The sequence below is a fragment of the Adiantum capillus-veneris genome, chromosome 22, assembly GCF_014529385.1.
Source record: "Adiantum capillus-veneris isolate H3 chromosome 22, ASM1452938v2, whole genome shotgun sequence".
Lineage (NCBI taxonomy): Eukaryota > Viridiplantae > Streptophyta > Polypodiopsida > Polypodiales > Pteridaceae > Adiantum > Adiantum capillus-veneris.
Genome location: NC_140952.1, coordinates 31,677,686 through 31,698,745, shown reverse-complemented (window position 1 = coordinate 31,698,745; position 21,060 = coordinate 31,677,686). Strand labels below are relative to the sequence as shown.

Genomic DNA, 21,060 nt, shown 5'->3' with positions numbered 1-21,060 from the left:
CGTTCATTGGAAGTGGTGGTATTCCGGACAGGGAGCTCCTCAAGCACTTAGTGCTTTCTCAAGCGCATCACATTTGACATACATATTGACCAAGGTAGTAATAATCACAACATCTTTTTTCAAGAGTCTTCGACTGATTGTGAAGTTTTCTGCCAACATCAGCATCTTGAGTAGAGGCACATGCCTTCAAGAGGCATGTGTAGGTGATTGCACCTGGAGAGAGGCCCTCGCTTCGCATCTGTTGAAAATAGCCCACACCTTTCTAGCCCCTACTCTCCTTGAGTACATCTTGCCAACAATGCAGTCCAAGAGGCGATGTTCTAGATAGGAAGCTTCTCAAGCACTTTTTGTGCTTTCTCAAGCGCACCACATTTGACATACATATCGACCAAGACAGTGCCAAGCCTGACTTCTATTTTTAACAGCCTCTGATTAGCAATATAATGGTGAATTTCTGTGCCCTGCCAGTGCCTTCTAGATGCATGTGTAGAGCGACATGCCTTCAAAATCCTGCATAGGTGATTGAATCTCAAGAGAGACCCTCACTTTGTATCGGCTGAGTGGCACACATATCAACGAAGACAAAGCCAAGCACGGCTTCTTTTTTCAACAGCCTCTGAATAACAATATAATCGTGAATTTCCGTGCCCATATCAGCACCTTGCGTGTCATAATAATCAATATCTAATTCTCCAAAATGATTTTCTCATATTAAACTGATCATTTAATGTGGGGAAGTGCTAGGGGAGAAAAGGCTAGAATATTGGTTAAGCTAGCAGACCGGCCACAATAGGGATCCAAAAGAGGGAAAATAGGGATCCAAAGGGGGGGCCATCTGCAAAAGAGCCATGTGCAACAATGGGCTAAAAAGACCCTAAGGTTCAGCCCATTAAGACTTCCAAAATGCTAAGGTTCCAAAATTCAAAGGTTGTGTCCAAAGGGTTAAAGCTTAGGGGGAATTGGATGCTTTGTGTGCTCTCCAAAGTCAATGCATATCCCTACATGGGAGGGGGCGAGCCCTTCTTCTAGGGGATGAGAGAGAAAGTCACACACACACACATGCTCCCTTTACACAAAGGGAATGAGGGACACATGTCAGCTCCCTAGGCCAGATTCCCACAAGGTGTGCCCAGTTTCTATTGGATGACCCTTGAAGTGGACCAATGAGAATTAAGCTAGAGTAAATCTAGTTTAATTAATTTAAAAACATTTAATAAAAGAAACCAATGAGAATTAAGTCTCCTAGAAGACTATTGGGAAGTCTCCCAAGGGGTCCAATGAGCATTCAGGAGCCCAATGGTTTGCCTGATTCCTATTGGCCAGGAGGCAAAGGGATCCAATGAGAGTTTAGTTTAATTATTTAAATACCTAAAGCTCTCACAAAAGGGGAAAGGGGGACATATGTCAAAAGGCTATCACTTATTCTGCTTAATTGTGTTTGGCTTGACTTGGGGAGGGCCAATGAGGCTGGAGCAAGAGAAAATAGCAAGGGGGCTCGCCCAAGAGAGAGAGGGGGCTGATTTTTGCAAGGCACTATCACACACACACTCACACAATCTCATGTGTGAAGAAAGAGAAGACTATCTCTTCCCAAGATTTAATGGAGAACTCATCACCTACTCCAAGCTTGTGAGATAGAAGCCTACATCAACACTCTCTTGGCATGTGGATGCAAATCCAACCAAGAGCCAAGATTCAATGCATGCTCATCTCCTCTACCAAGCTAATTACTAAGCTAAGATATGCTAATATGAGTGATTATGTGAGGAGATGTACATCTTTCTCGTAAGATACTCCTTCTTCCTCTCAATCTACTCTCATACCGTGCTAGCTCTCACCATCTTCGAAGGTGTGTGAGGTCTTGGGTTTGAGAACGGGGATAATTCAAGTTGTGTTTGCTAAGTGTTTGCTTAGTGCATGAAGATTTCATCTTCATTGCACTAGCTAGTCTTGAAGGAACACAAAGAATTGTATTGTACAATGTCTCTCTTGATGGGAGAAACCATAATACAAAGACTTTTGGAGGGGGGACCGGCTCCATGCAAATCCGGTCCTCAACTATTGTCATTAGCTTAATTTATCTCTCTTTTGAAAGTATTGTCGATGCTATCTAGCTAGGTGTTATGCTTTTTGTTGCTCTCTCCACCCAAGCACTCTTGTAATTCTCATTAGGAATCTATTCTAATGAAATTCCCACTATGTTCATGCTCATTTCTGCTACACACAAGTTATTAGGCCATTAAATGTTACATTGGTATCAGAGCTCAAGGTTTCTCTTTTCTTGCTCAAGAAGGGAGGTCCTCAATCTAGCTACAAATGGTTGGTGTTATTAATTGCCTGTGAGTAAGTAGAATAGGGATTTTTCAGCCTTGCAGTGCGCCTGCCTTTGTACAGTTAACGGGGCATCACCGTCGAGAGCTATGGTTTTAATAGTGGAGTCCTACGGGGCTTTCCTACGGCTTAACCACTATTGAGCTATTAGAAGCTTGACAGGAGCCGGTGCTGTTTTGGTGTTGAAAGACCCTCTCTTCTATTCCTTGCAATCAATGGTATTCTAGCCGCGGGTACAGTAGCTTGAGTGCTTTTTTCTAAAGGTGTAAAGAGGAGTAGCAACTAGGGCTTGAAGTGCCAAAGTACACCTAAAAAGTTTACACCTAAAAGTTGTTAGAATGGCTGACAATAGTAAAGAGAGTGAAATTAATGTTGATAACTTTGATTTTGCTCATGAGCAAGCTACTAATGATGCTTCAATGCTTGTTAACTATCTTGTTTCTAGGTTTCAACAAGCCATGGGCAATCCATCTCTCCAAAGCGAAGTGCAATGGCAGCTTCGTGCTGACGGGATTCTCCAAGCTCATCACCATGACGAGAGAACACATAGGAAGCCTCCTCGTGAGACTACCAAAAGAGGTCTCTCTCCGATTCGGGAAGAAGAAGAGAATCCATACGAAGGGCTCAAGAATTTACTTCTTGATGATGCATCTCCTTCCCAAAGGAGAACTCAAGAGCCTCCACCGAAGGAACGAGAAAGAAGCGAGTCTCCCACCACCTCGGTGGAGATGGCTCCACAAAGACGGCGGGCTAAACGCTCTCCATCACCACCAAAGCGAAGAAGACCATCATACTCTTCTTCACGCCATAATTCAAAGAGGGATGATAAAAAGCAAGAGAAGAAAAAGGCGAGAAAGAGGACACCCTCTTCTCCATCTTCTTCATCCTCTTCTTCTTATGAAAGCTATGGTGAAGACGACAAAGATCAAGACAAGAAAAAGGCGAGAAAGAGGTCACCCTCTTCCCCACCTTCTTCAAATTCTTCACCTTCTGAAGAAAGTGATGGTGCAACCTTTGAACCATCAAAAAGAAGAGGCCATAGGAAATCCTATGCTGCATGGAAGAGGTTGTCCAAGATGAAGAAATTCAAAGAGGGAGGGAAGAGCATCTCTTTCCTTACCTATGATGGCACCTTTGGTGCTACGGACAAAGTCTTGGCCTTTATCCAGCAATTCGATGCGGCGTTTGGATATGAGGGCTTCACGGAGTCCTCTAAGCTACGCCATGTAGCGATGCACTTTCAAAAGTCCGCCAGACAATGGTGGTCTAGCCTACGAGCCAACGGTGAAGCTCCACGAACATGGAAAGCTTTAAGAGCTTCCATTATGAAGCAGTTTTTGGCCACCGATGCCAAAGACAAAGTACTTACCGAATGGTGAAGCTTAAAGCTCTCTCCCAATGAATCCATCCACAAATATGTAGACAAGTTTTGGGACCTACAACTCAAAGCCATTGTCTTCAAAAAGTTGGATTTGGAGAGCAAAAGCAACAATTTTGTGCGGGCTTAACCGAAGAAATGGCGGAGTATGTCAACTCCCAAAGGCTACGTACCATATCGGCGGTAATACACCATACTATGGTGGCCTCTCCAATCAATTTTCAAACGGGGGCTAAAAGAAATAATAAGCCCCCGGAAAACAAGGGTTCCAATGAGCCTAAGGGGAAGGACAATGTCCAAAAGTCTCCTAAGGGCAACTCCAACAAAGCTAAAGAGAAGGGAGTTTACAAAGGTAAGAATAAACTCTCTGCTGAAGAGCTTGAGCGTTATCGTAAGGATAACCGGTGTTTCAAGTGCGGAGAACAAGGGCATGGGTACTGCGCTTGTCCCCAAAAGAACAACCGCCAATATCCTCCTAGAGCTTCCTTGGTTGAAATCCAAGAGGAGGAGACTCACCAAACTCACCACAAAGGATCTCCTCTATGCCATGCTTGGGGAAAGGTAAGAGAACATGATGCTTTTATTCTCTTTGACCCTGGTTCTACTCACAATTTTATATCTATGGAGTTAGCCACCAAGCTAGGCATACAATCCTACGAGATGGGAGATGTCCTACCTGCAGACAATGCCTTCAAGGGGCAAGAAGCTTCAGTCACTCCCTTAATTGGGAAATTGAGGCTTCATGTCCAAGGCTATGTGGACAAAGAGGACTTCTTTATCTCTCCTCTCAAGCATGAGGATGTAATCCTAGGGGCACCATGGTCTGACCGCCTGGCTGTCGATGTTAAATTTCTTGAAAGGAGAATCTCCTTTAAGTTAAGGGAAAAAGACATGTATATAGATGCTAAGGAAATGGGTAACACTATCCCCATTGTACATACACCAGCTTTCAACAAGTCAATAAAGAGCTCTATTTCCGTGTACATGATTTTTGTTAAAGATTCTCAAAAAGAACCTAATGCTTTAGCAAAGGAAAATAAAAGTAACCAAAAGGAATTAGAGTTATCCAATTTTTCAAGGGGTTTCAAGATGTTTTTATTGACGACATCCCTTGTGAGCCACCTCCTAAACAAGGTTATGATGACCATGCAATTGACCTTCTTCCAGGAAGTTCACCGCCTAACAAACCTCCTTATAGAGTTTCTCAAGCTCAACAAGAGGAGATTATGCGGCAAGTGCATGAGTTAGTTGAGAAGGGCATGGTTAGGCCTAGCTCATCTCCATTTTGCTCACCTGTGCTATTAGTGCAAAAGAAAGATGGCACATATCGTATGTGTGTCGACTATAGAGCACTAAATAGGATCACTATCAAGAATAGGTTTCCCGTTCCACGGGTAGAAGACCTATTTGATAAGATACAAGGATCGACCTACTTCAGTAGGATTGACCTAAAAAGTGGCTTTCATCAAATAAGGATAGTTGATCAAGACATTGTAAAGACCGCATTTCGCACCACATTTGGTCTTTACGAATACATTTTAATGCCTTTTGGCTTGACCAATGCACTAGCCACATTCAACCGCTTGATGGAGAAGTTGTTCAGGCCTCATCGAACCTTCACTGGAGTGTTCTTTGATGATATTATCATCTACTCTAATTCATTGGAGGAACACAAGAAACACCTCCAGGTAATATTTCAAGTTTTCAGAGAGAATAAACTTTATGTTAATCGAAAGAAAAGTGAATTTTTCTTGCAAGAGATTCAGTATTTAGGTCATATTATCTCTCAAGATGGCATCCAAATGGATCCATCTAAGTTAGAGGTAATAAAAGGATGGCCTAAACCAAGGAATCTTCATTAACCAAAAAGCTTTATAGGTATGTGTGCATACTATAGACGCTTCATAGAAAAGTTCTCACAAATTGCGAGACCATTACATGACCTAACAAAGAAAAGCGTTAGGTATACATGGTCTGCTAAGGAGAACAATGCTTTCGAAAAGCTTATCTCTCAACCTGTGCTTACACTACCGGATCTCTCAAAACCATTTGAGGTCCAATGTGATGCTTGTGGTGATTGCCTTGGAGATGTTTTGCTCCAAGAAGGGCATGCCATAGGCTATGAGAGTCGAAGGCTTGACCCTGTTGAGCAAGCTCTAGGCATATATGAAAAGGAACTCCTTGCATTTCTACATGCCTTAGACTCATGGAAGCACTATTTATTGGGGACTCCTTTCATTCTGCGAACGGATCATCAAAGTCTTAAGTACTTCATGACGTAGACCAAGCTCTCCGACAAACAAATGAGGTGGGCAAATTTCCTTTCGCAATTTCATTTTCATATTGCTCACATTGTTGGCAAGCATAATCAAGTAGCTGATGCACTCTCAAGATGGCCGAGAGTGAATGCGGTTTCCATAGCAACTCACAATGATCTATCTTCAATGATAGATGAGTACGCTATTGATCCCGATTTTAGAGATGTTATTTCAGCCCTTGCATTAGGGAAGAAAGAAGAACCATTTACTTTACAAGATGGTTATCTTCTCTATGGCAATAGACTATGCGTTACTAACTCACTACGTGAGAAAGTAATGTATGAATCTCATGCTCCACCTTATGCGGGGCATAGAGGGATTCAGTCTACTTTAAAGGGAATTGAAACATATTTCTACTGGCCTACCATGAAAGTGAACATACAAGAGTATGTTTTTAAATGTGTGGTATGCCAAAAGACAAAATTTGATAGAGGGAAGCAACTTGGATTGCTTCAACCCTTGCCAATCCCTAATTCACCATGGGAGAACATATCCATGGATTTCATCTTTGGATTGCCTAAGTCTATCCATGGGAATACGGGAATATGGACGATAGTAGACAGGTTCAGTAAACAAGCTCATTTTATACCTGTCAAAAAGACTATCAAAGCCCATCAAATGGCAACACTCTTTATTTCACAAATTTTCAAGTACCATGGCTTGCCAATGTCCATAGTGTCGGATAGAGATCCTAGAATGACCAGTAATTTTTGGAAGGGTCTCTTTGAGAATTTAGGGACAAGGCTAAACTTCTCTTCGGCCTATCATCCACAAACGGATGGCCAAAGTGAAAAAGCTAACCTAACCATTCTCGATCTACTAAAAGCCTATGTAACGGAAGTTACAGATCAAAGATCCCAATGGGAGAAGTACTTACCCTTAGTGGAGTATGCTTACAATAACACTGTACATACTTCCACGGGAAAATCACCTTTCGAGGTAATTGAGGGAAGATCAAAAAGTCCCTTGCTACTTAAGGTACATGGGAAGATCTTCGCTGCAGATGAGTATAGCCGAGACCTACAAGAATCTTTCCAAAAGATTAAGGATGCTATCTCTATCTCACAGCAAAGGCAAAAGGCTACTGCTGACAAGCACAGAAGAGCCCAAGCCTTTAAAAAAAATGATTGGGTCTTGTTAAAGTTTCCCAAGGCTCGATTAAGGCACACGACGGGCAAGAATCCTACGGGCCACCGAAAGTACTATGCTAAACTAGCAAAAAGGTACTATGGTCCCTTTCAGATTCTTAGGACAATCAATGAGATGGACTATCAACTCAAGTTGCCCAATCATTGGCTCATACACGATGCTTTTCATGTGAGCCTATTAAAGCCTTACAAAGGAGAGCCACCTCAAGAACCAACTACTGAAGACCCACCGGAGATCGAGGACCAAGAGGAGGTGCTACAGCCCGAGTCCATTCTCTGACATGAAGACAAGGTACTAAGAGGCGGTAAGACTATCCGACGATATCTTATTAAGTTTAAGAATTATCCTTTTGAAGATGCTAGATGGAAGCAAGGCATACAATTAAAGGATAACCTAAACCTTGTTAATGCTTACAATGCTTCCCAAGAGTAAGCAAATGTACAAAATGTTAAAAATGAACAAAGTTTTTGTCTTATAAGACTCTCTTTTTCTTTATTGTGCACAAAAATGAAGTAGTATGCATGCTTAGATTAAGTTTGCGGAGACGACGTCTCCCAAACACCAAGTAGAGCTTGTCACTCTACTATGGAAGACTGATAGGCCTAATGTGCAGACATGCTTGCGGCAGCCTCAGGCTCTCAAGTGCCAAATGGACTAGTCATCCATTGTGGAATGATGTCGTAGGGTAACATAGGGATCCTCTACCCGCTAAGAAAGGGACTCATGAATATGCTTTATCTTATCTACACCATAGTTGAGGACGACTATGATTTCAAGAGAGAGGTACTGTCATAATAGTCAATATCTAATTCTCCTAAATGATTTTCTCATATTAAACTGATCATTTAATGTCAGGAAGTGCCAGGGGAGAAAAGGCTAGAATATTGGTTAAGCTAGAAAACCGGCCACAATAGGGATCCAAAGGAGGGAAAATAGGGATCCAAAGGGGGGGCCATCTGCAAAAGATCCATGTGCAACAATGGGCTAAAAAGACCCTAAGGTTTAGCCCATTAAGACTTCCAAAATGCTAAGGTTCCAAAATTCAAAGGTTGTGTCCAAAGGGTTAAAGCTTAGGGGGAATTGGATGCTTTGTGTGCTCTCCAAAGTCAATGCATATCCCTACATGGGAGGGGGCGAGCCCTTCTTCTAGGGGATGAGAGAGAAAGTCACACACACACACACAGGCTCCCTTTACACAAAGGGACTGAGGGACACATGTCAGCTTCCTAGGCCAGATTCCCACAAGGTGTGCCCAGTTTCTATTGGATGACCCTTGAAGTGGACCAATGAGAATTAAGCTAGAGTAAATCTAGTTTAATTAATTTAAAAACATTTAATAAAAGAAACCAATGAGAATTAAGTCTCCTAGAAGACTATTGGGCAGTCTCCCAAGGGGTCCAATGAGCATTCAGTAGCCCAATGGCTTGCCAGATTCCTATTGGTCAGGAGGCAAAGGGGTCCAATGAGAGTTTAGTTTAATTATTTAATTACCTAAAGATCTCACAAAAGGGGAAAGGGGGACACATGTCAAAAGGCTATCACTTATGATGCTTAATTGTGATTGGCTTGACTTGGGGAGGGCCAATGAGGCTGGAGCAAGAGCAAATAGCAAGGGGGCTCGCCCAAGAGAGAGAGGGGGCTGATTTTTGCAAGGCATTATCACACACACACTCACACAATCTCATGTGTGAAGAAAGAGAAGACTATCTCTTTCCAAGCTTTAATGGAGAACTCATCACCTACTCCAAGCTTGTGAGATAGAAGCCTACATCAACACTCTCTTGGCATGTGGATGCAAATCCAACCAAGAGCCAAGCTTCAATGCATGCTCATCTCCTCTACCAAGCTAATTACTAAGCTAAGCTATGCTAATATGAGTGATTATGTGAGGAGATGTACATCTTTCTCGTAAGATACTCCTTCTTCCTCTCAATCTACTCTAATACCCTGCTAGCTCTCACCATTTTTGAAGGTGTGTGAGGTCTTGGGTCTAAGAACGGGGATAATTCATGTTGTGTTTGCTAAGTGTTTGCTTAGTGCATGAAGCTTTCATCTTCATTGCACTAGCTAGTCTTGAAGGAACACAAAGAATTGTATTGTACAATGTCTCTCTTGATGGGAGAAACCATAATACAAATCCTTTTGGAGGGGGGACCGGCTCCATGCAAATCCAGTCCTCAACTGTTGTCATTAGCTTAATTTTTCTCTCTTTTGAAAGTATTGTCGATGCTATCTAACTAGGTGTTATGCTTTTTGTTGCTCTATCCACCCAAGAACTCTTGTAATTCTCATTAGGAATCTATTCTAATGAAATGCCCACTATGTTCATGCTCATTTCCACTACACACAATTTATTAGGCCATTAAATGTTACATTGCGTAGAACTACATGCTTTTAAGATGCATGTGTAGAGCCACATGCCTTCACCATGCTGCATAGGTGATTGCAGTTGGAGTAGAGTTCTGCCCTGCTGCAATCAGTGCATTCCAAGAGTCCACGATGCTCTGAAGTCAGTGCGTGAAAAGAAAGGCATCGATAAAAAAAGATGCATGCGTAGTTGATTGCATCTGGAGAGAGCCCTTCGCTACGCTATGTGCCACTGCTCTAAAATTACTGCGTGAAAGCGAGATGTCGATAAAAAAGATGAGCAAAGGAACGGTCATGTGCCACGTGGGAAGACGAGAAGCCAGATTTTTTCAATGCACATCTGGTCACCTTTGCAGGATCAATGACACGAGCCTCCAATAAGTTCTCATACTTGTGAGTCATAGCATTGTAAAGAAGCTTCTCAATAACAACAGCACCTTCAGTCCCTGCGTTATCTGCAATCAAAGTAGCGCAAGTTGGTAGAGCCTTTTGTACAATATCAACACCGAGCTTCTCTTCAGGATCTACAATTGTGTCCTTGATACCAGGGACCAAGGTAGAAAGGTGAACAAAGGCTGCGCCTCTACCCGAAACAATATATGCCCTCTTCAATTACAACAAAAGTATCATTCTTTGCATATTCAATTCTGAGTTTCTTATCTTCTAGCTCAACCTCTGTGGCTGCTCCCACCTTAATGACAGCAACCCCACTAGAGAGCTTTGCTACTCTCTTCGACAACTTTTCTTGGTCATATACAGAGTCAGTTTCTGCAAGTTCTTTCTTGATTTGAGCAATGCGAGCTTGGATTTCATCCTTGGTGGCTGCATTGGCGATAATGGTCGTTGAGTTGTTGGTCATTGTCACCTTCCGGGCAATCCCCAACTGCTCAACAGTAACACTTTCAGGCTTCAAGCCAAGATCACTGGCTATGATCTCAGCACCAGTGACGATGGCAATGTCCTGCAGTAAGGCTTTCCGTCTCTCACCAAATCCTGGTGCTTTGAGAGCAGTCACATTCACGATTCCTCTTATCTTATTCACCACCAGATTTGCTAAAGCTTCTCTTGATACATCCTTAGCAACAATCACCAAAGGAGCATTCAGCTGTGAAACTTTCTCTAGAACTGATAGAATGTCTTTGATGGTAGCTAATTTCTGATCAGTGACAAGGATTCTTGCATTATCAAATTCCACAATGAGCTTTTCCTGGTTATTAACGAATTGAGGGGAGATATACCCCCTGTCGATCTCCATTCCTTCTTCGACTGTGATTGTCATCTCAAAGGACGATGATGCTTCAATTGACAACACACCATTTGGACCAACGTTGTCGATGGCATCAACAATCATGGTTAGCTAGGCCACATTTTTTAAAGATCTTTACAGGCCCACGTTTTTAGCTTTTGAGCGAGATTAGCTGGAGCCACGTGGGCTGTTGAGGGGCCAAGGAGAGGAAAACGGACACTACGCTAACGAAGTAAAAAATCGTTATCATAGCAAATCTAAGATGATGCCCAGCTATCAAAATCAAACGCTACTAACAAGCTAGGTCAAGGGAGCGGAAGCGCAAGACGGAGGGAGAGAGCATGGCATGAAGCTGAGCGGCAAAGTGCGCAGGTGGACGAGGGCTTGGGAAGGGGTTAAAATAATTTTTGTATAGAATGAAAGGTGTGATATGAAATCACAGAAAGCGGCTGGCTGAGTTGGTTAGCTTCGAAATTAGCAAGCCCGGCCCGTCAAAGTTCAAATCTAAAAATCGAACGCTAATTTTGCTGCTCTGTTTGCACCAAGCAAGGAAATGAATTACAATCTCAGATCTCAGAAGATTCCTATACAATATAATATCAAACCCACCAGTATACTATATAGAAAGAAAAGTGATACTAGGCCTGCCTTCAATTGGATATAGTAGGAAGAAAAAGTGTACTTAGTACAAAAAGAAAACAATTTAGTGAAAATTTTTCTTAGAATATCACAATGCTAACGATTGAATTCTAAGATACAAATCAACATTGAATACCACCGAAACAAGATGCACGACTAGTACAGCTTCAGATGTACAAGATGAATCCAAATTATGTGAAGAAAGTTAAGGAAGAAATTGAAAATATATTAGAGGCAGGATTCATCACTCAGGTGGCAAGTAGTGACTGGGTGTTTCCTATAGTGGTAGTTTTAAAAAAGAATGGAAAATTGAAGGTATGTGTGGACTAGAATAAATTGAATGCTCAAACAATCAAAGAAATGTTTCATTTGCCATTCACATATATGATGTTAGATGAGATAATTGACCATGAAATGTATTATTTCATGGATGGGTGCAATGGGTACAACCAGATGAAGATAACACCAGAAGATTGGGTGAAAATGACATTCATTACCAAATGTCGATTTTTCATGTTTTTAGTGACATCGTTTAGCTTATGTAATTCACTCTAGCCACCTTTTAGCTAAAGATGATGGAGATCTTTAGTGAGTTCTTGCATAAGTTTTTGACAATATTTGTGGATGATTTCACAATTTTATCATCTCAAGACATGCATATTTTTGGAGATTGTATTTGAGAGATGCAGAGAGAAGAGGATCTGTCTGAATCCCTTCAAGTCGGTATTCATGGTTTTTAAGGGACAACTATTGGGACATGTTGTGTCCAAAAATGGAATAGAGATAGCTGAAGACAAGATCTGAAGTGCCCAAAAAGCCAGTGCCCCAACAAACGTGTTAAATTTTTCTGGACCCCAAAATGTGAGGCCAATTTTTAGTCCCTCAAGGATGCCATTAGTATGAAGCGGATCCTTTGCAAGCCAGACTGGAATGTTATTTTCATGTTCATGTAGATGCTTTGGGTATGGCGATGGGAGCTATTTTTTGGCACTACCTGATGGGATAACAGATTATCTATACTTTGCTAGTCAAAGATTCAACACAACAAAGTAAGGGTATTCCACGAGAGAGAGAGAGAGAGAGAGAGAGAGAGAGAGAGAGAGAGAGAGAGAGAGAGAGAGAGAGAGAGAGAGAGAGAGAGAGAGAGAGAGAGAGAGAGAGAGAGAGAGAGATTGGGAATGGTATAATGATGATCATCATCATACGTCCCCTTGAGCTAAATTATTCACTCTCATGACACAACAGGTTTTTGGACCTATTGCCATCACGCCCAATCTTGCATGTTGCTTTGCAATAGCTCTAGCGCACTGGTATGTTGCAGCTTAATCTCCCCACACACTGCAGACAACCTGACGAGCACATTGCTCACCTTGTTATTAATAACCAGGCATTTAGCAAGTGTTCACACCACATGTGAGCCCTTTGAACCCGTTAGTTCCTCCACATCCAATTGCGCTTTTAAGCATCTGCAATAGGCATCAATCGCTATTGTACCAGTGTAATCCACAAGCAATCCAAGCTCTTATTGCCTCCTTCACAACCCCTTTCCTCAGCTTTAAGATATTCACTACTGCATAGGATTTCCCAAGACAATAAGGCCTATGCTCTGATACCACTTGTACAGCTTGCAGCAAGAAGCGAACTGCTTCTCTCATGGACATGGCAAGGAGAGCGAGCCTTGGAGCAGACGAGAGAGAGAGAGAGAGAGAGAGAGAGAGAGAGAGAGAGAGAGAGAGAGAGAGAGAGAGAGAGAGAGAGAGAGAGAGAGAGAGAGAGAGAGAGAGAGAGAGAGAGAGAGAGAGAGAGAGAGAGGGGTTGGGATAGAGCAAAAATAAAAAAGAGAGTTCTCATTAGATCTTCTAAGAGTATAAATAAGGCTCTCTCCATCATATTCACACATACAAGGCACCCAAGTTGGGCTGACCCCAACTCCTATCACTCTCTCTCTCTCTCTCTCTCTCTCTCTCTCTCTTTCTCTCTCTCAGCCCACTTAACATCCACTTGGGCTGAGACCTATGGGACCAAAGTTATAGGTGATGTAGTATGTGACCAAAAGCTAAGCTCTCTAGTAGTGTGTGGTACTCGAACTTGTAGTGAGCATAATGCCCACAATGTATTTGACTCTTCTCCATTTCCCCAATGCTCTCTGTCACGTCAAAGGGAGTGGGAGCTAAGCCAAATGGCTACAATAGCGCATATCACTGACAAGGGGATAGGATCAACCATATAAGGGTGAGTAGGGTTTCCTCTTTTAGTGAAGAACACGATTTTGTAGTCGAGGGCAATATGGGTGGTGTAATGTATGAAGCATGACCCACTAGATCCCTCCCAAGCCGTAATCCATTGGCGTCATAGAAAAGCTTCATTCAATTGGGAGCCTATTGAGGCATCATGTAGCAAGTGTAATGCATCATCCCATCTTCCAAACCACTTATTTATGTCTTGCATCCATCCCGTGCTCAAGATCTTGATTTTATGCGTCTTTTGGAATTTTTTTCTTGCTTCCCATGCAATTGTAGGAAGTCGATGTGAGGGGTTTTGACGCATCTTTATAATGTACACCACAACACTTTCCATGCCCATAACCTCAATTGGAAGAGATCCCAACTGAAGAAGTAGGAGCATATATGGTGTTTGTGTCTTAACTTGGAGAAAGATTTTAAGAAAATGCTTTTGGACATTCTCAAAATCTTTTCCAAGTAGACCTTGAGATGCTCCCTCCCCACACTTCAACTCCATAAAGAAGAACTGGTGTCACCAATGTGTCAAAAAGGTACTTCTTGAGAACCCACACATTTGATATTTTTTGCATTACACGTGTTCTCAAATGCATAGTACGCATTCTTCTTGGCTTCCAAATGATGCATAGCACATTCATGCCAATTGTGACTGGCCGAAATTGCAAGGGCAAGGTACTTAAAGCTCTCAAAAACTTCAAGTGTTTCATTGTTGTGTGCACAATGCATGGCTTCTCCTTATGGTTGGTTTTCACAAGCATAACCTTTGTTTTGCATTCACACAATCAGCCCACCATGCAAGAAAGTTTTAGGACAACCATAAGCTTTTATGCATCTAGAGTGTGTGCACCATTTGCATTAAAAAAAAGCATAATCACAACTTTGCAAATAGTGGCCTCTTCAATGCTTTCTTCTTGCATAAAGTCAAGTATCATTTGTTCCAATTGATCCACGCTAGACCAAAGAGAGTTGTTGACAATGGACATCCTTGTTTAACCCCAATAGTGCTTGTAATTTTTTTGAAATTCCTCTTCCCATGTGCAATTGACACATCACCTTCTCATAGATTTGAGAACCGCAAGCATAAACTCCCTTGGCATTTGGAGTTATTCCATCCTTTGACATAAATTTCTATGAGGAATCATATCAAAGGCTTTCTTGAAGTCCACAAAGAAAGAATACAATCACTTGCCTTTCAACCTACTACTTTCTTCCATGAGAACACAAAAGTGACAAGATTATCAATGGTGATATGGCGTTGACATTTATGGTTGTCATCTTTCATAATTAATACATAATCTTCCAATCCTTTCTTAATCATACATGCTACCACTCCTTGCCCTCTTTGTTGCTTGAGATTATTTGACCACATCAATGAATGTACTTTGTCAACCTCCAACCCATTAATCCTTTGTGAATCATGCCCCCAAGTCTCAACAAGAAGTACAACATCAAATTTTCTTGTTAGTTCATTTATGTCAACCCCTGCATTCCATGGAGATTCATTGCAATTCCAAAATAATACTTTCAATTGTAACTCGGCCTCATATGGCATCACGCATTCATATTTGCTTGAGGGACTCGCCTCCTCCTTGGGCACATTTTCTTCATGAGAGTTCTCCTTGTTTTTATTGTTCCTCTCCTCACATGCCTTGCAATGTATATTTTTTTTACTTAATAGTGTGATCTTCACATACAAATTATTTTTTATCCCTCAAATAAATCCAACTAGTATCAAGAATACTGTTTCGTTTGGTCTCATACGACACGGTGCATATAATGGCCATTCTCCCGAGCGAGGAGCTCCTTGCTTACCTACTCTATGTGTTCCGTAAACCATAACTCTTAACATGCCAAAGTGGTTTTTGAAGGGATATTTAATAACAATGGAAAGAGAAGAAGGTGTCTCTAACTTCTCTTTAGGAATTCCACAAACAACAATGTTCTTGGAATGTTGCTCTCGTTTCTTAAACTCCTTTACATCCACATTCTCAACATTTTTTGTTTGGATCATAGCTTGCATATGAGAGGAATTAGGAACCACATTGCTACAACATACATCAGCCCAAGGTTTGTTTGGGCATACATTTTTCATGTCACATATATCCTGGTTCATGGTGTCAAATGCATGGTCATACTCCACTTTGTTCATGTGTTCCTTCAAAGCATTCAAGTCCATAAGAGAGCATTTATATTCCTTGACTTCCTCTTTAAGTTGCATCAAACATGTTGTTTGCATCTCAAGTGGCCACTTGAGATTCTCATTTTCAACAACAAGAACTCTTAGCATGTCATTCTTCACCTTGCGTGTTTACGGTCTCTTGCAATGATACCAAGTATGCCATAATTATGGTTTTTGATGTTGTTGGTTGAGTTGTTGTGTTGTTATCTCCACGCTTAGGAGATTTTGAATTATTTTTACAATAGTTGTGGACCTTGTTGGAGTGTGTTTCTTTTTCTGCGAGCTTTCAATTTTGAGCTTTTGCAATCAAAACCATTTTTGTGAGATTTTTGACTATAGTTTTAGAGCCTTTTCTAACAACACAAAAAATGTTAATCCAGAATGGAGAAATTATTATGCGATACACACCAAAAAACATGTATCAGTTTGCACTAAGATGTCACTCTCTTTCCTTGATAAGTTGGTTCCAATATCCACTCGCCAGGATGTAGGAACAATAGGTGAGAATTTAACTTGGCTCTGTACTTTTTTTGTGTGGCTTACATCATAGTTACAGAACCATATCCACTATGCTATCATCTTGTCTTTAAAAGTTCTCTCAAACCAAAAACATGGTGCCACCAATCCCATGTGATGGCTCTGTAATTTACCACAATTTTTCTTCCCTTCCATTCGAAAACATTTCCTCACGCAACTGGTTGGCATACTTCGTAAAGCCCACTCTTCATGTGGAACTCTGACCTCTTGAATATACCTTCCTGAATTCTCTCCTTACTTCACTGGAATGCTCTCTCCTGATTGATTGTCAATGAAATATATCTTTTCATTATCCTCTCTATCAAAAAGTATACTCCGTGGTCTCCCTCTAGTTTTGTGTTGCCTTGCTTCCATTACATATCTAGGTATATGTAAACTTGTATCAGTTGCACTTGCTTTCTTCTTTCATTGCACAATGTCTTTATCACTTTCCATCACATGCTCCTCATGCAAAGGACTGCGAGCAACCAAGCCTTTCAATGTACTTGCAATATGAGCTGGATTTGGAGATTCTTTGCATTTGGCATTGACCATCATTTCTTTATGGAAGGGCCAGTTCTCGTGAATCTGCATGTGGTGTATCTCAATCTTTTTGCACATTGAAGAAATGAATTCAGAACATCACTAACACATGCATCATAAAGTGAGACTTTTCATTTTCCACCTTCACTTGCCAGCCAACTTGCATGGATTCTCTCTGACAAGTTTATGCTCGGAATTTGAGCTTTCTCCCAAGGACTCTTTCTTGGCCTATAAAATACAATGCGGGAAAAAACATATATATATTACTCTCTGTTTTCATGTATGTTATATGAATCAAAGAAAAGATAGATATACCATTGGTTGAGCGCTTCCTCAATGGGCAATTTGTTGCTCCCATCAATTAAATTATAGCTCTAAAGACTTTATATTATCCCCTATCACATTTTTCACTCACCATTCTTGTATTCTGGAAGCTAGTAGGGAGGCCTCAATTGTTGTCTTTGATAAGCGCCATGCTTCACACATTTCAATGTGATGCATTTGTCTATCTGAAGCGACTTGTTTTTTAGTGTGTTTGTGTAGACTTTGCTCTCAATGGAAATGGCATGAGCGCTCCCTTCCTTCCTCCATTGTACACAACCCGTATTTCCAACCAATCAGCTCCAACTTTGTCAGATATGAATCCATCAAAGTCTAGAGGTTCATGCCCGCATCTCTCCATCACCGTGTTTAAATTTCTCTTAAACAAGATTTGTGTCTCCTCGTCTTCCTCTTTACACTCATCTATTGCAATCATCTGCAATTCTCTCATGCTATATACCAAATGCAAGTATTAAAAGCTGAATCATATCAAGATATGCTATCTAACATGTTTTTATAAGCTCACTTACCCAGGATCATAAACCGAGCATGACATAGTTGCCCATCCTTCAATCCGATGAGTGTGATCAAAGTGCACCCATGAACTTCTCAAATCTCCTATCCCTCCTCGCCTCATTCAATTGACATGTTTAACTCTTGAAGCAGGTCCTTTTGTGGACATTTTGAACACATAAAATTTATCACTAGGTCCACCACCCTGACCAGGAAAATGACTTCCATGAAGAATGGTAAAATACACAGCTTCTGCAGCAATATTATATTGTCATATCCATTACCAACAACTTGACCCTGTTTAGATTTCGCATTTGATACAATATTTTTGAATCCCCTATTTTGAACAAGTGGCATCATTTCCTCAAGAGAATGGTTAATCTCTGCATCAGTGGCTTCTAAATCATCTTCTTTAGCCAAACATTGGAATAACATTTGTCAAGAAAATAACATCTGTACTTTTCTAGGACCCCCCTTCTCAATCTTTAGAACTATCTAACAAGACTGTGCACCTTTTCAAGGGTTGCCCTCCTAGTACCTGGTTGACATTGTGGTCATGCACCCCAAGATGGATCACCAATGTGTTATTGGTGCTTCCTTTGGCATCACATTATATATTATACACTTGCAAAAATTCGAACAAGTCACCATTTTCTCACAATAGTGGCAGCTTATTTTAGATTTACCTTCACTAGCAGGATAGCCCATGTTGATTTGTCTACCCAGGTGACCATAAAAGAAGGCATCATTGTATTTTCTTTCAATAAGGTAAAAAGGTCATTCCACTCTGCAACATTGAAGACTTCCAAGACAATAGCTCAAACGCACCATGCAATCTATGACCATGTTGGTCGAGACCAAAGGTGACGTCGTACTTTTGCTCCATCTCAAGAATAATTTTATTGTCATGTGCTGGAGGAAGCTCGAAACGAACATTGCCATTATAAACAGCTGGGAGATCATCAACCATTTTGGGAGGTCCATAAATCTCTAGTAGTTTGGACAACCTACAGGATTTACCTTTGTCTTTCTTCCAGGATGTATCTTTTGAATATTCCTATCTCGTTTGTTCAACCCCCTCTATGTGTCTAGAAAAAATTATGGTGCCCTGATTGTTTCCATCGTCTCCAAAACAGTTGCATCTACATCTTCATCAAACATTTAAATGTAATGGAGTTGAACTTTTGTTACTTACATGGTGTAGCATAGAAAGAATCATCACCAACATCTTCACTTGTTTCTAAACTGCTAGACACATAAACATAGTGATCCGAATGTAGAATGTGGTAAGCTAAGGACAAAGTACGATCAAGTAGGTAATGCTTTTGGTCTTCATGATCCCGTCTTGGCACCACATTGACCTTAGACATAGATCTCCTGTCTGAACGATTGCTTGTAACCCTTCAAATTTAATAGAGGGAAGTAACAAGCTTTGAAGGAAATATTCACTAAGCAAAAGCTCTCCATTTCATAATGAAACACTATATTCCACGAGAGCACCAACAATCGTCTATGAAAGCATAGCTGAAGTTGTCATGTTTGAAACAGACAAGTAGGAGGAATGCTTGAGGAAAATAAAGTGATGAAAAGAGATGATAGAAAGTGTGTATAAGACACAAAGAAAGTGATGAAAAGAGATGATAGAAAGTGTGTATAAGACACAAAGAAAGTGATGAAAAGAGATGATAGAAAGTGTGTATAAGACACAAAGAAAGTGCAACAGAATTTAGCTCTAAAGATTTAATGCAATCATTGAAAACTATTGTAAATGGATTTGAAACATTCATTCTTTTAGATATGCACAATCATAATTATTAAGATATATTTGAATTAACATCTCTTCAAATCTTACTGTTAAAAATACATCGCTTTCACAATCCTTGAAATATGTATTTTATTATTATTTTATATGATCATCAATATATTTTTGTATATATATCTATACATTTACTATATTATAAACTATTTTTATTATAATAAATGATTACTATTATTTTTATTTTTATTCTATATTATATGGCATATTTTATAAGATATATATCTATACAATATTTACTATTTATTTATTAATGTGTTAGCTATATAGTAAAATACATATTGTATAATATACTATATATATATATACACACACACACACACACACACACACACACACACACACACACCATATAATGTATAGAGTATATAGTATATAATATACAATACAAGTATATATAGTATATAGTATATATAACACTACAAGAAGGTTCTTCAGTATAGCGACGCTCGTAGTGCGACATTGAAACGTGGAAAAGTCTCGGCATCGTTATAGGTGTCACTATAGTCTTTGTTATATAGTGACACTCATAGCGATGCCTATAACGAGGTCGACTTTGTAAAAATAATTTGAGAGCACCAAAAACATAGATCTATAGATCTGAGTTTGGATGCTCTCTGCAAAATAGGTATACTTTGCCTCCCCCCCCCCCCCCCGTCCTCTCTCTCTCTATCTCTCTCTCTTCTCTCTCTCTCTCTCTCTCTCTGTCTCACACACACACACACACACACACACACACACACACACACACACACACACACACACACACACACACACACACACACACACACACACGAGGAGAGGAGGCGGAGCCAGGTATGCTCCCTCCCTCTCCTCTCTCTTATGTTCTTGCATAGGTTTGATATGCACCTTCAAAAATTCATAAATACAATTTCATTTGCAACTGGCAAGGGCACGATACCTCAGAATGGAGCCAGTTATGTAATGTGCACAGTAATCCCTCGAACAAGGAGTTGCTATGAAGATATGTTGAGCAAGAAGCAAAGAACCTCTTCTTCAAAACACTCTAGAGAACCAGGAGTATCGCACTGCGCACACCACAAAACGGTGGCCTCACTTAAAACCATAGCTCTTCTGGTAGTTTACACTAGGAAATGGCTACAACTAAACAAGAGGCAAAGGGGTTTTTTCCACTACATGCATTGTCATGTAGATGTGGGTATGTAGATTTCTTGTACCCACAAATATAGGCATTGACCAATAAAGATGAGATTATAACCCTGTGGGGTGGTTCTGATATCCGTGCACCTCTAGACCGAGGTGTGCGAGGATCGCACATGGCTAGAGAATTTGAGGTAGCTTAAAATGTGACCTGTGGTTTCTTGATTGTGAGGGAGATTAAGAGAGAGAGAGAGAGAGAGAGAGAGAGAGAGAGAGAGAGAGAGAGAGAGAGAGAGAGAGAGAGAGAGAGAGAGAGAGAGAGATAAGATACAGAGGAGAGTAAGAGAATATTAAATTTATGTCCAAGGTTCAAGGTTTTTAC

At 40.7% G+C, this 21,060-nt stretch overlaps 1 pseudogene; it reads right to left on the bottom strand.

Annotated features, from left to right (window-relative positions):
* Positions 1-9,786: 9,786 nt before the first annotated feature.
* LOC147429118 (ruBisCO large subunit-binding protein subunit alpha pseudogene) lies at positions 9,787-10,894 on the bottom strand (annotated as a pseudogene).
* Between the last annotated feature and the right edge of the window lie 10,166 nt (positions 10,895-21,060).